The 15,986-nt window shown below is 40.0% G+C and overlaps 1 long non-coding RNA gene across 2 annotated transcripts in view; it reads left to right on the top strand.

Annotated features, from left to right (window-relative positions):
- The window catches only part of LOC113619775 (uncharacterized), a 187,672-nt gene that overhangs the window by 33,455 nt on the left and 138,231 nt on the right, over positions 1-15,986 (top strand). The window lies entirely within an intron of this gene.

Below are 15,986 nucleotides of genomic sequence, written 5' to 3'. Positions count from 1 at the left end.
CCTGCAAAGCTGGTGAAGTGTGAGCTCAGAGATTCCCAGCCTGGCGGGGAGGGGCTGCAGAGGCAGGTGTGGTCGGAGCCGAACTGATCTTCCGCCTCAGCCTGCCTTCATCTCCCTTCTGTCAAGACCATGGGCTAGGGCTTCCCTGGTGGCGCAGTGGTTGGGAGTTTGGGACGCGGGTTCGTGCCCCGGTCCGGGAAGATCCCACATGCCGCGGAGCGGCTGGGCCTGTGAGCCATGGCCGCTGAGCCTGTGCGTCCGGAGCCTGTGCTCCGCAACGGGAGAGGCCCGCGTACTGCAAAAAAAAAAAAAAAAAGGGCTAATACTGGACTGAATGTCAATATTATGACATAGTATGAGTGCTTCCTGTTTGGTAATTGCAGTCATTGTTGCTTTTGTTATGGTCATCCATTTACAATGCTTGGTGTCAGTCTGTTTATCTCTTGTAAAACTACAGTGTGTATGTGTGGAAAAAAAAAAGAACATGGGCTAAATCCTCTTTGATAGACCCCTCCCCCCATCCCAACGGGGTCCTGTTTTAGTAATTCAGGCAAATGGGATTGTTTCCCCAAGCTGGAATCACACACACAGGGAGGGGCAGTGTTTGTCCTCTAGAGTTCTTGACCATTTCGTTGCTTTTGACTGCATGCATCCCTTCTCCTTTGAAATCCCTGCCACAGGCAGCTCCCAACTCTTCCCCTTCAGGGACAGTTTTATTTCTCTGCAGTTCTGCTGCCCAACAAAACTGTATGTTTTTTTTTTTAAAAACTCTATGTTTTGAAAGATGTTTTCTACCAATAATTTATTTCCCTAGTTTATATGAATCAAAGACCTAGGAATCAAAGACGTAGGAGAGCTATCTGAAAAGTCAAGAGACTGTTAAAGGAACCTGACTTAAGTACTATTTAGAGAACAAGAGAAATTACTGAACTGTACTTGAATTAGAACAAGAAAAAAACATAAGTTTAGTGAAAATGACAAGTGTTATGAAATGAATTTGCGTCCCATGCCGTGGACTTGTGACAGCATGAGGTCAGCCTTTCTTTTGATGTTCATGAGCTAAGACACTTGATGAGTTCCGTGAATGAACGAATGAATGAATTTCAGAGTTGTGAATGAGAAAGCAAAAAGGCAAGACAAGAAGGATGGAGATCTTTGTATTTGGGGAGAATGAATGATGTAGGCAGGTTTTATTTACAGTGGTGAGGGCCTCATAGTTTAAGCAAAGATTAAAAAGCAAAAATACAGGATTTATGTGTTATATTAATTGTAAATATTGAACAACTTAGAACTTGTAGTACCAAAAATATATTGCAATATATTTGTGCTATTCATAAGATGAAACAGACTCCATAAAAAGTATTACTCTGTATGCCCAAATATTATACAACCGGATATAGTCGTTTAGAATGATAGGCAAAGGAATCTAACCCAAATTCAATAAATTTTCTTGGGTTCTGCCTTCCCAAACGTAAGTGATGGGTGAAAGTTAAACAGATGTTTTCATGAACCAAGAGAATTAAAGTGGTTATGCTTTGAGCATCACAAATATACACCAGAAGACAAATAAAAACAAACTTTTCCAGAGTTCTGAAAATGGGAATTGTTGCTTTGGGTTGCATTTGAGATGTGAGTATGATTTGTGGGCCAACTTATAGTCCTGAAGCAGAAGTACAGATGATACACTCTGAAAAACTGAGTTAGATGACTCAAAAAATGGCTCTGATGGTGACAAAGACAATGAAGTTGAAGATGCACATGAAGACTTTGAATAAAGTTATTACAATATACATGAGAGTGGGTGAAAACAGTATTTTCCACATTAATATAATTTTATGTACTGGGTTGTCTTAGATGTGTTTGTATAACTTAACTGCTGTACTAAATATTATGAGTAGAAATATGACTATTTCTTGTATAACCCTAAAAGGTTGTATATTCAGCTTGATCAAAAATCTTTTTTATTGATATTTTGTCAGGGATAGTAAGGCCTCTCCCTATATATGGGGTTGCTTTATATGTGGTCATATATGGCACTCATTGAGCTCCCTAGGAAGCAGAGATTTTGGTTACTGGCACAAGTTAAAAGTTGCATAATGAGTGCCTTATTTAATCCTGTGATATACAACCATAATTGAAATAAAGGTCAGAAAGTCTTCATGAATCTGAGACCTGCCATTTTATCTGAGATCCTTCATGCTGGGATCTTGATGTGATTTTTCTGAGAGAAGAGAAGCCATAGGAGAGGCTTAGGTGAGGAGATCACAGGGGGTCTTCAACTATTTAAAGTTCTAGATCATTCTTTTCCTCCCAGGCCCCTAAAATATCCAAGAAATCCTCCTTCTCATATCATGTTTCTAGGAATCCAGCTCCTTAGTCCTGCCTCCCTCTATCCCAGCCTTTCTCAACTGGGAGCCTCATCCGTGCCACAGAACACAGAAAATGATTTGAGCAATGATTTTCTCATTTCTTCCAAGGGTGGTTCGTAACTAGCACAATTCTGGATGCATAGGAGAGAAGCAGATAGATACCTTAGGGCCTCTATTCTATCTTTTTGGGTTTCTTTCTTTCCCAGGATTCCTAGATATGAAGACCCATTTCCTCGTTAGATGAGAGAAACTATTGTCGCAGCACTTACTATGGGCTAGGACTGTGTGGGACATTTTGTATACTTCTCATTTACTCTTTCCAACAAGGCCATGACCTGTGTACCATTATTTGCATTTTAAGGCTAAGGATATTGGAGCTCAGAGAAGTTAATTACTTGGTGATGGTGATGGTTAGTTAGAAAACTAGAATTTGATCCCAGGTCATCTAGACTCCAAAGACCTTGCTTTTAACTCCTGCTCTCCATTGCCTGTAGCTTGGTATGAATTTTCCCTTTTGATGATGAAAAATTTAATAAGACTAAGGTTTATAAGAATCATAAGCAAAACTCTCAGTCTATTGTTTGGCCTTTTGTTTCCTTTCTCATATGTCTTATCTGAGTCCATTCTTACCTGAGTCTGTCTAGATGTCGCCTGAAAATTTGACTTCAGTTGATACTTATGGTAGGGTAGGGTAGCTACCATGAGCTGGGGACTGTGCTGGCTAGTAGTGTAAAAGGCAAATTAAAAACTAGCCCCAGAATTCCTCCTGGGGAAAGTAGTTTAATGAGTAGCACCTGGGGTTGTGAGTGAGCCCTCCCCAAGGGCTCTGGTTAGAGATAAGGAGGCAGGAGCTGAAGCAGTCAGGGTAACAAATCAGCAGGAATTTGGGTATGGAGGGTGAGGAGAGAGGAGAGGCATGAGGGCTGATGTTGGTAGGGGAAGCAGCAGCTGAGGGACTTCTTGAAGACCAGGGTTGTCTACCACAGAATTTTAACATGCTTGGGCTATTGTAATGCAACACCATCTTCATTCCTGTAATTTCTGCAAACCTCTTGTAGAGTCTGCTGCATGTGTCAGGGTCCTTTGAGCTCATGTACTGCAAATAAGAAAATGAGTCAAATTCCAGATCTGCATCAACTTTTAAGGAAGTGAGGGAGTGCATACGACAAGCAGGACAGGCATAAATGAACTGATTCAGTTGGTAGAAGCTGGGGCTCAGAGGGTTCATGACAATGTCAGTTCCCTGGGAATTGTCGGAAAACTTGAGGAGCTGCCCAAGCTTTCCTCAAGTTGAGTGATGGGGATTCAAGACAAGCTTATCTAGGTCTTAAGAGGCATAGTGCCTGTAGCTCTGAGCCTCATATTTGGATTACTCAGTGAACAGCAAGGTATAGACTCTGTCCTTAAGCAGCTTACAGTCTAGAGGGAAAGGCAGTTACATAGAGGTCGTTTGAAAATCATGTCTCAAGCTTCAGGGGAAGGTAAAAGTCCTGAGTTCTGTGAGTTTAAAGGAAGGGTGCAAGGATGGGTTGTGCTAGGGCCAAGCAAGGCTTCTTGGAGGAGAAGGCAAGAGCCTTCAAGGAGGACTAGAGATTATCTAGGTGAAGAATAGTGGAAAGAACTTTCTGGGTAGACAGATTAGTCAGAATACTGCTGCTGCTACTACCACTACCTCTAGCTAACATTTACTGAGTACATACTATATGTACCAAACATTGTTCTTAGCAGTTTAGATCTACCAACTCATTTGAACCTCACAACTCTATGAGATATGTACTGTTATTGTCAGTATTTTACACATGAAGGAGCTGATCAGGTGACCTGCCCAGGGTCACACAACCAAGTGAGTAGTGGTGAGCTGCACCCAGACAGTCTGACACCAGGACCTGATAAGCTTAAGCGTTATTTGAGAGTGACTCCCCATACTGGTAGGGAAATTTAGGGAGTTTGGTATTAATGAGTATAAGGATAAATGCTGGAAGGGGTTCGAGATGAAGCTGGAGTTGGTAATTAAAGGCCTGGTCATGGGGTTCTATTGCTCTTTTCTTCTGTGGGAAGGGGTTCCTGGAATTTTCCCTTTCATCTCTCTTTTCTGCCAAGGAACCTCTTTCCAGTTGAGGTGGACCAATACTTGCATGTTAGTTGGTGTTGCATCAGTTGTCTCTTGCCACAAAAATGCTATGTGACAACCGACCACAAAATGTTTGTTTAGCTCAGGAGTCAGTGCAGTTCAGATGATCTGGGTTAGACTTGATCTGGGTTTGCTCGTGCAACTGTGGACAGCGGTGAATCAGTCAGGTAGCTCTACTGAACTTGGAAGAGCTTGCTTACGTGTCTGGGAGTAGGCTGGCTGTTGGGTCATCTGTGCTGGGGTGCCTCTGCTCTGCTCTACATGACTTTCATCCTCCAGCGGTCTAGCTCAGGACAGGTCACATGGCAGTGGCAGAAGTAAAAGAAGCAAGTTGGAATGTTCAAGCCCTTTTTCACGTCTCTGATTGCATCCTGTTTGCTAACATCTCGGTAGCCAAAGCATGTCAATAGGCCAGCCAGTATTCAAGCAGTGGAGAAATAAACTAAGAAGCATGTGACAAAGGGCATGATATATGAACATGAGAAGAAGTGGATCATTAAGCCAATCAGTCTGCCATATACACTCACGTGCTCTCAGTCAATTGCTACAAGCCATTTACAGGATCACGTGGAGGACGTGCTTGAGGAGTGTGCTTGTTAAAGCCAGGAGAGGAAGAGCGAAGAGAAGCAGAACAGGACGGAGATCGTTTTGGAGCGGGAAGAAAGACAGACAGAGAAAGATGTCAGAATTCTACATTGAGGTTTTTTTTAAAAAAACCTTTTATTTTAGGAATTTTAGCGTGGTTTTAGATTGACAGAAAAATTACGAAGATAGTACAGAGAGTTCCCATATACCTGTACCCAATTTCCCCATCTTACTAACATCTTACATTAGTATGGTACATTTGCCATAATTAATGAACCAATATTGGTTTAATATTATTAACAAAATTTCTTATTTTATTCATATTTCCTCAGTTTTTACCTAATGTTCTTTTTCTGTTCCAGGATCCTCTCCAGGGTATCACATTGCATTTTAGTCATCATATCTCCTTAGGCTCCTCTTGGCTGTGACAGTTTCTCAGACTTTTCTTGTTTTTGATGACCTTGGCAGTTTTGAGGTGAAAGGTCAGGTGTTTTGTAGAATAGCCTTCATCGGAGTTTATCTGATATTTTTCTCATGATTAGACTAGAGTTATGGGTTTGGGGGAGGAAAACCACAGAGGTGGTGTCATTTTCACCACATCATATCAAGGGTTCATGCTATCAACATAACTTATCACACTTTTGGTATTAACCTGCATTGAGTTTTAAAAATGAATCTTATATATAATAATTTGTTTTTAATTACATAAACTATATAAAGAACAAACTTACCAATGTTGTTTTCTAATTCTAAGAGAATTTGTGCCATTTTAGCTACCATTTGGATTAAATATGGCAAGATGAGTGAGAACTTAAGTCAGTGGGTTAACTGTTACAAGCGTGTTAAATAAGTTTAATTTCTCATAACAAATACAAGGTGAGTAAATACAATTCCCCAAAGCAAACAAACAAAGGAAGCATCTTAGTGTCACTATGAACCAATGCAGTTGAAGGAGTGTCTCATATATGAGTTTCCTGGAAATAAACAACTCCTTTCCACGATGATTGGATATAGGATCAGAGCTTTACTTTTCAGGAAGATCTTTCTTTCTTCCTCTTGACTAATGCTGTCCACCTTCCCCCACCCAGGTTACTTCTAGTCTTAGGAAAAATGATATTGTCTACCCCAGAGTGTTTCATTCTCAAAAGAACTCCTGGCAAGAATTTCTTTATATTCTTTCAGGATTCTTCATTTCCTGCCATAAAAGCAAGGGGCCTCTGGTTTCAATAACAATTCAACCCAAGTGGAAACAAGATATTGGGACATATAATTCTCTATTTCCACAGTCTAGGGGCACAAACAAGAAGGAAGCAGGCAGGGGGAGCATTCACTGAGCCAACTAAAATTTATTGAAGACCTGTTTTGTGCCTGGCTCTCACCCAGAGGACACTGAGACGGTCACTGCCCTGAAGGAGTTCAGTTGCAATGTGGAAACAATGAAAAGCCAGTATGAAGAGTGTGATATGAAAGAAGTCCCCTGTGCGGGGCTGCAAAGCAGAGGCGCCGCCTTCTGGGAAGGGCGGCTGTGGGCAATGGCTCAGGGAAGGTTTCTCAGAGTCCCTGACTTCTAGGACACCTGAAGGAGGAGTAGGATTAGGGGAAAGACGCATTTGTGTGTACGTATGTGAGCACGCATGTACATGCTATTTGTGTGTGTGTATGTGCGTGCTTGCACGTGTGAATAAAGACTGTTTTAGGTGGAGGGAAGATCATGTCCATAAAACCTAGAAATAAGCATGGTTGTGGCATGTTCAGAGAAGCCCAAGAATATCTCTGTGTTTAATGTAATCTGAGGAGTTTGGTTTAGGAGGGTTTCCTGGCTGCAGAACTGCTGAGCTGGCCTTAAATGATGGGTGGGAGACAGCAAGCCAAACCAAGGGGTGGGAGGCCAGGACTCTCTGAATGGGGACCACAGCCCAGCAAAGGCATAGAGGAGGTGACCTGCCTGGTGTCTTCAGGAAACTACAGATAGCTCAGCCAGACCAGAAAATAGATTGGAGGGAGGAGGGTACGGAGGGAGGGGAGGTGGGGAAGTGACAGGTCTCAGGTCTGCCACTCGCTAGCCTTGAGATCTCATCTCTGAGCCTCAGTTTTTTTGTCTTAAAGTGGGGACAACAAACAATAACAACAATAGACCCTGCTCCAAAGCATTGTTGAGTATTAAATGAGATAAGCCTGCAGACCATCTAGCACAGTGCTTGGCACAGTAGAGAGAGCTCAGAAAGAGGCAGATTTCATTACCATTCATTACCTTTGAATTGTTAATGCACTGATCAGTAGCCACTGTTTGCTACTGGGGGGTCCTGAAATTCTCTGGGAGAGAGCCTTGGCGGGGCAGAGGGCCTGGCCCATTCCTGGCAGTCAAGGGCTAGGCCTAGAGGTGAAGGGAGATTATTCTCTAGGTTTCAGCCACAGGGATGAACCTCAGCCCTGCCTCAGCCCTGCCCAGGTTCAAGTGAAATAGACCAGAAGGCTACATGGGGGTTTGGCCCCCACCGGGAGGTGTTCCTCACCCTGGACTGAGAGATTTCAGATGGACATGTGTCCTTGAAGGCTACTGTCAGTTCTTATTCCAATTTTAATCCCCTCTCCTCAGTTCTTTTCCCCTAGAATAAAAATGTGCACGTTGGGAGTGATGGTGGTAGGAAAGAGCGTTAGGCAATAGTTTTTCGTTTAGTAAAGTACTGCTCTGCCACAAATTCAACTTGTGGTTTTCACCTTTTCAGTTATTAATTGGCTGACTCTGGGGGTGTAGAATGTTTAACGAGATGCTTTTAACCTTTACAAGAGAGAAAGAACCTAGAGAGGGAACCTGCCTGCAGTAGACTGAATGTTGTTTGTGTCCCTCCAAAATTCATGTTAAAATCCTAACCCTCAACGTGATGTATTAGGAGGTAGGGCATTTGGGAGGTGATTAGTTCATGTGGGTGGAAGGACCCTTATAAAAGGACTCCAGAGAGCTCGTGCCCTCTTTCTGCTGAGGCAGGATACAATAATTCTGCAACCCAGAAGAGGGTTCTCATCAGAAGCCGACTGCTGGCACCCTGATCTTGGACTTCCAGCTGCCAGAAGTGTGAGAAATAAGTAGCTGTGGTTTATAAGTCACCCGGTCTACGGTAGTTTGTTATAGCAGCCCAGACAAAGACACTTGCTATCCATTGTTAGTGTTCACTTAGCCCAGTGAGACCTCTATGGCTCTTCTCTGAAGGGGTTTGGAGCCTCAGCTCAGGGCACTAGGGTCAGACCACTAGGTAAGGAGTTCGTAATAGTACCCTACTCACAAACGTGAATAGGATAGTAGGAGCTCTGTAAAGCTTCATTACTTCTCTCTATAAATTAAGAAAAATGCCAAACCAGCTCTTGACCAAACCAGCTTTTCTGGCTATTTCTTTATAGCCATCCCACTTTTGGATATTTATCTGAAAAAAACAAAAACACTAATCTGAAAAGATATATGTACCCCCCCCCCCTTGTTCATTGCAGCATTATTTACAATGGTAAAGATATGGAAACAATCCCATCAATGGATGAATGGATAAAGAAAATGTGATACATAAATAAATGAATTAGTGAAAAAAAACTGGGAGTAGACTGAGAAAACCCACCTGAGTAATTGTTTTTTCTTAGTTTTTTAGAATACTTTAAAGAGAATAGTCTTGATAGATTTTCACTCTTTATAATAGCTTAGTAAAAGTTGCCTTAAAAAGTTTATTGTTTAAAAAAATCATTTCAAAAATAGCTGTTTATTGTAAATACTTCAGAATTTACCAGTAAGGAGCAAAGTACAGCCTCCTATAATTTTGCCATAATTCTATAATATTTTCATATATACCTTTACATTTTCTCAAATATGTATATCATTTTAAATACCATATAAAGTGTTATATAACCTTCCTTTAATCACCTTCTATATCATGGAAATCTTTCTTGCCATTAAATATTTCTATTGTAATAGCTGCATGATATTCTGCTAAATAGCTGCATGATATCCTACTTTGTTCACTTATTTGCCTGGATGCAGGCCTTTTAGATGGCTTCTGTTGTTTTCTTTATTTGCTATTATGACTAGTGCCATAAGGAGCATTTTTGCAGCTAAATATTTGTGCACATTTATGTTTTGCTTTCCTGCTTTAGGATACATTCTCAGAAATAAAATACTGGGGTCAAAGAGTATGTGTATAACTTTTAAGACTTTTAACACATGTTGCCTCTTTGCAGTTGAGGAAGTTCATACCATTGAAGTGACCCCAGCAATGGGCATTGCCATTAGTTTTAATATTTGGCAATTAAACAAGTAGAAAATGGTATCTTATTGGAAGATGCATTTCTTTGATGATTGATGAGGTTCAGCATCCTGTTTGTTGATTGATCATTTGTTTTTCTTCTTTCGAGAATTACCTATTAATGATTTTCATCCATTTTCCAATTTCTGGGTTCATCTTTTTTTTTCTAGTAGCAATGATAATACTAACATTTTATTGACGTCCACTGTTTGCTAAATGTCTTGCATCAGTTATCTCATCTAATTCACACAGTTACTCTATGAGGAGGTAAGAGAATTTTTTCCTCCTGACACCAAATATGTGATGTTTTTTCCAAGGCCACCTCTCTAACTCTGACACCAACTAGGTGTCAATTCTGACACTAATGACCCAGAGTTAGCATCAGGCTCACAGATTTAAGGGCTCAGTCTCACAAGACTGCCTTCAGTTCAGACACTAATTACAAGTATCAGGTCACTGAGAGACTGGCTGTAAATTGGGGTTTCCCACAACCCCCTTCTCGGGTTTGATGGATTGCTAGAATGGCTCACAGAACTCAGGAAAGCACTGTACTTACTGTTACAGGTTTATTATGAAAGATGTAAGTGAACAGCCAGATGAAGAGGTACATAGAGTGAAGTCCAGAATGGTCCTGAGTGCGGGTGCCTCTGTGCCCGTGGACAGACCTTGATGTGTTCACCAGCTCTGAATCTCTCAGAGCTCTGTTGTTCAGGAGTTTTTATGGAGGCTTCATTACATAGGCATGATTAATTAAATAACTGGTCATTGGTGATAACTCAGTCTCCATCCCCACCCTCCTTGGAGATTGGGGGATGGGGCTGAAAGTTTCAAACTTCTAATTAAGTGTTGATCTTTCTAGTGACCACCCCCCATCCTCATCGAGGAGCCCACCCAGAGTCACCTCATTAGAACAAGAGATGCTTCTCTCACCCTTATCACTCAGGGTTTAAGGAGCTCTGTACCAGGACTTGGGGACAAAGATTATATTACAGGAGGGTATTATCCTCATTTTGCAGAGAAAGAAACTGAGGCAAAGAGAGAACATGGCCTAAGTCATACATTTGGCAAGAGGGAGCCTTGGAGCTGATTCGATCTGTCTGTCTGCAAAGCCCATTTCTGAACAAAAGGCTACATGACATTATTAATATTTATTAGTTCATGTATTAAATATAGTAGCCTGTGCCTGTGGTAGATGTTGCAAATACATTTTCTTTTCAGTATATTATTTGTCTTTAATTTTTTGACTCTGGAAGTTTAAATTTTTGCATTATTATTTCATTCAAAAAGCTAATCTACAGGCATAAAAGCAGCACAGTGACAAGTTAGTCACTTTCTCACTCTTGGACCAAGGCTTCAGTTTTCTACCCCAGGAGTTAAAAAAAAATTATAGCTGAATCCATTCATTTTTCTTTTGTGACTTCTACCTTAAGTACTGTATTAAATAGGAAGTGTATCACTACAAGATGTTATGAATATTCATTTATATTTTTCTTACAGCTTTTATAGTTTTTTAAGATCTAGATTTTTAAATCTATGGAATTTAGTTTTACTTATGGCATAAAATAAGGTTCTTTTTTCTTCTGAGTAGTTAACTTACTTACATTTGAATTTTAAATTTGGAGGGAAGACAGAGCATATTTCATGTCCAATTTCAGAATCCAAGAGAATTAATTATGCAATAATAAAAAGAGAAGTTTCCACATCTGGAGGGGATGCGGAGGATGTCACAAGAAAGAACTGCTTCTGTGAGGGAAAGTGAATGCACTCATGATCTCACCAGTGGAATCCACAACTTTTAACAGAACTGGTTTGAACAAATTTATGTGATGAAAGAGGAACACACAGGGCCACTCCCAGCAGACTCTACCAGTTGGATTTCTGCCACCATATTCTGCTGCAACTCCCAGGGAAGAATGAAGGAACCCTTTCCTTCATTCCTTCAAGGGGTTCTCCTATGCATAGCAAGTTTGGGGACTTTCTCAATTTTCCTGAGTGGAGGTCCATCCCCTCTCATGATTAGTGTAACTAAGGCCTTTGGCAAATAGCCAATCCTGGGACCCATGATGGAAATCTTGACTCCATAACCTTATTTGGCTCAGTCAGTGCCAGATGGAAACTGGACCTTGGGAGCCACAGTCCTGGGGGAAAGTGGGGAGTTAGATGGAGGCTGGTCGGGGGAAGTCCAAAACCTGTTCTAATTTCCATTTTCTTACTGATTCCCTGGGTGAATTTGAACATACTCAAATTCTACAGGATCTCTAAGATCCTTTCCAACTTCAAGTTCATGATCCTTCTGGGCACTTCCCATTGTCACCTTCAGGCATTCATCTATTCATCAAATATTTATTAAACACCTACTGTATATATAGAAATTGTTCTCACAATTAACTGAAATGAAATGTATTGAAAGCCCTTCAGGAAAACGAGAACCTACATAAAAGTTGCTTAAATAATAAAACTTAAAAAAAATCTTACATAACAAGATGTCGCAAGATAGGAAGATTAAAAACAGGTTAATTCAGCTGCTGAATGACATCAAATACCAGGCTCTTTCTGCATTTCCCCTGTTCCTCTTTCAACATGTTAGTTGGGTCCCTAATTTTCTCAGTATAGCTGCAGCAGCTCATTGTATCCCCATGTATGTAGGGGCAAACAGAGTGGGTATTGAAATGCCTTGACTTTCTTTTTAAGATCTAAGAAATGGTTCCTAAAGCCTTTCTCATCTTTCTCAATATATTTCTTGTGGTGCTCCAAGGACAATGTTGCTTCAAGGACAAAGGACAACCCTGCCTGAAAAAGTTTCAGAGTTACACCCCCTACCAGACTCTTTTTTTAAAAAATTTTTACCATAACTTTATTTATTTATTTTACATCTTCATTGGAGTATAATTGCTTTACAATGGTGTGTTAGTTTCTGCTCTATAACAAAGTGAATCAGTTATACATATACACATGTTCCCATATCTCTTCCTTCTTGCGTCTCCCTCCCTCCCTCCCACCCTCCATATCCCACCCCTCTAGGTGGTCACAAAGCACCGAGCTGATATCCCTGTGCTATGCGGCAGCTTCCCACTAGCTATCTATTTTACGTTTGGTAGTGTATATATGTCCATGCCACTCTCTCGCTTTGTCACAGCTCACCCTTCCCCCTCCCCATATCCTCAAGTCCATTCTCTAGTAGGTCTGTGTCTTCATTCCTGTCTTACCCCTAGGTTATTCATGACATTTTTTTTCTTAAATTCCATATATATGTGTTAGCATACAGTATTTCTCTTTCTCTTTCTGACTTACTTCGCTGTGTATGACAGACTCTGGGTCCATCCACCTCATTACAAATAGCTCAATTTTGTTTCTTTTTATGGCTGAGTAATATTCCGTTGTATATATGTGCCACATCTTCTTTATCCATTCATCCGATGATGCACACTTAGGTTGTCTCCATCTCCTGGCTATTGTAAATAGAGCTGCAATGAACATTTTGGTACATGACTGTTTGAATTATGGTTTTCTCAGGGTATATGCCCAGTAGTGGGATTGCTGGGTCACATGGTAGTTCTATTTGTAGTTTTTTAAGGGACCTCCATACTGTTCTCCACAGTGGGTGTACCAATTCATATTCCCATCAGCAGTATAAGAGTGTTCCCTTTTCTCCACACCCTCTCCAGCATTTATATTGTTTCTAGATTTTTTGATGATGGCCATTCTGACTGGTGTGAGATGATATCTCATTGTAGTTTTGATTTGCATTTCTCTAATGATTAATGATGTTGAGGATTCTTTCATGTGTTTGTTGGCAGTCTGTACATCTTCTTTGGAGAAATGTCTATTTAGGTCTTCTGCCCATTTTTGGATTGGGTTATTTGTTTTTTTGATATTGAGCTGCATGAGCTGCTTGTCTAATTTAGAGATGAATCCTTTGTCAGTTGCTTCATTTGCAAAATATTTTCCCCCATTCTGAGGGTTGTCTATTCAACTTGTTTATGGTTTCCTTTAATGTGCAAAATCTTCTAAGTTTCATTATGTCCCATTTGTTTATTCTTGTTTTTATTTCCATTTCTCTAGGAGGTGGGTCAAAAAGGATCTTGCTGTGATTTATGTCATAGAGTGTCCTGTCCTGCCTATGTTTTCCTCTAAGAGTTTGATAGTCTCTGTCCTTACATTTAGGTCTTTAATCCATTTTGAGCTTATTTTTGTGTATGGTGTTAGGAAGTGATCTAATCTCATACTTTTATATGTACCTGTCCAGTTTTCCCAGCACCACTTATTGAAGAGGCTGTCTTTTTTCCACTGTATATTCTTGCCTCCTTTATCAAAGACAAGGTGACCATATGTGCGTGGGTTTATCTCTGGGCTTTCTATCCTGTTCCATTGATCTATGTTTCTGTTTTTGTACCAGTACCATACTGTCTTGATTACTGTAGCTTTGAGCCTGATTCCTCAAGCTCCGTTTTTCGTTCTCAAGATTGCTTTGGCTATTCGGGGTCTTTTGTGTTTCCATACAAATTGTGAAATTTTTTGTTCTGGTTCTGTGAAAAATGCCAGTGGTAGTTTGATAGGGATTGCATTGAATCTGTAGATTGCTTTGGGTAGTAGAGTCATTTTCACAATGTTGATTCTTCCAATCCAAGAACATGGTATATCTCTCCGTCTATTTGTATCATCTTTAATTTCTTTCATCAGTGTCTTATAATTTTCTGCATACAGGTCTTTTGTCTCCTTAGGTAGGTTTATTCCTAGATATTTTATTCTTTTTGTTGCAGTGGTAAATGGGAGTGTTTTCTTGATTTCACTTGCAGATTTTTCATCATTAGTGTATAGGAATGCCAGAGATTTCTGTGCATTAATTTTGTATCCTACTTTACCAAATTCATTGATTAGCTCTAGTAGTTTTCTGGTAGCATCTTTAGGATTCTCTATGTAGAGTATCATGTCATCTGCAAACAGTGACAGCTTTACTTCTTCTTTTCCGATTTGGACTCCTTTTATTTCCTTTTCTTCTCTGATTGCTGTGGCTAAAACTTCCAAAACTATGTTGAATAAAGGTGGTGAGAGTGGGCAACCTTGTCTTGTTCCTGATCTTAGTGGAAATGGTTTCAGTTTTTCACCATTGAGGACGATGTTGGCTGTGGGTTTGTCATATATATGGCCTTTATTATGTTGAGGAAAGTTGCCTCTATGCCTACTTTCTGCAGGGTTTTTATCATAACTGGGTGTTGAATTTTGTCGAAAGCTTTCTCTGCATCTATTGAGATGATCATATGGTTATTCTCCTTCAATTTGTTAATATGGTGTATCATGTTGATTGATTTGCATATATTGAAGAATCCTTGCATTCCTGGAATAAACCCCACTTGATCATGGGGTATGACCCTTCTAATGTGATGTTGGATTCTGTTTGCTAGTATTTTGTTGAGGATTTTTGCATCTATGTTCATCAGTGATATTGGCCTGTAGTTTTCTTTCTTTGTGACATCCTTGTCTGGTTTTGGTATCAGGGTGATGGTGGCCTCGTAGAATGCGTTTGGGAGTGTTCCTCCGTCTGCTATATTTTGGAAGAGTTTGAGAAGGATAGGTGTTAGCTCTTCTCTAAATGTTTGATAGAATTCGCCTGTGAAGCCATCTGGTCCTGGGCTTTTGTTTGTTGGAAGATTTTTAATCACAGTTTCAATTTCAGTGCTTGTGATTGGTCTGTTCATATTTTCTATTTCTTCCTGATTCAGTCTCGGCAGGTTGTGCATTTCTAAGAATTTGTCCATTTCTTCCAGGTTGTCCATTTTTTTGGCATAGAGTTGCTTGTAGTAATCTCTCATGATCTTTTGTATATCTGCAGTGTCAGTTGTTACTTCTTTTTCATTTGTAATTCTATTCATTTGAGTCTTCTCCCTTTTTTTCTTGATGAGTCTGGCTAATAGTTTATCAATTTTGTTTATCTTCTCAAAGAACCAGCTTTTAGTTTTATTGATCTTTGCTATCGTTTCCTTCATTTCTTTTTCATTTATTTCTGATCTGATCTTTATGATTTCTTTCCTTCTGGTAATTTCAGGGGTTTTTTGTTCTTCTTTCTCTAATTGCTTTAGGTGCAAGGTTAGGTTGTTTATTCGAGATGTTTCCTGTTTCTTAAGGTAGGATTGTATTGCTATAAACTTCCCTTTTAGAACTGGCTTTGCTGCATCCCATAGGTTTTGGGTCGTCGTGTCTCCATTGTCATTTGTTTCCAGGTATTTTTTGATTTCCTCTTTGATTTCTTCAGTGATCACTTCGTTATTAAGTAGTGTATTGTTTAGCCTCCATGTGTTTGTATTTTTTACAGATCTTTTCCTGTAATTGATATCTAGTCTCATAGCATTGTGATCAGAAAGGATACATGATACAATTTCAATTTTCTTAAATTTACAAAGGCTTGATTTGTGACCCAAGATATGATCTATCCTGGAGAATGTTCCATGAGCACTTGAGAAAAATGTGTATTCTGGTGTTTTTGGATGGAATGTCCTATAAATATCAATTGAGTCCATCTTGTTTAATGTATCATTTGAAGCTTGTGTTTCCTTATTTATTTTCATTTTGGATGATCTGTCCATCGGTGAAAGTGGGGTGTTAGAGTCCCCTACTATGATT

This window comes from Aethalodelphis obliquidens, unplaced genomic scaffold, assembly GCF_003676395.1.
Source record: "Aethalodelphis obliquidens isolate GAN/ISIS:26980383/991018 unplaced genomic scaffold, ASM367639v1 scaffold7, whole genome shotgun sequence".
Classification (NCBI taxonomy): Eukaryota; Metazoa; Chordata; class Mammalia; order Artiodactyla; family Delphinidae; genus Aethalodelphis; species Aethalodelphis obliquidens.
The sequence above is the reverse complement of the archived record's forward strand: the minus strand, read 5'-3'. Positions and strand labels throughout refer to the sequence as shown.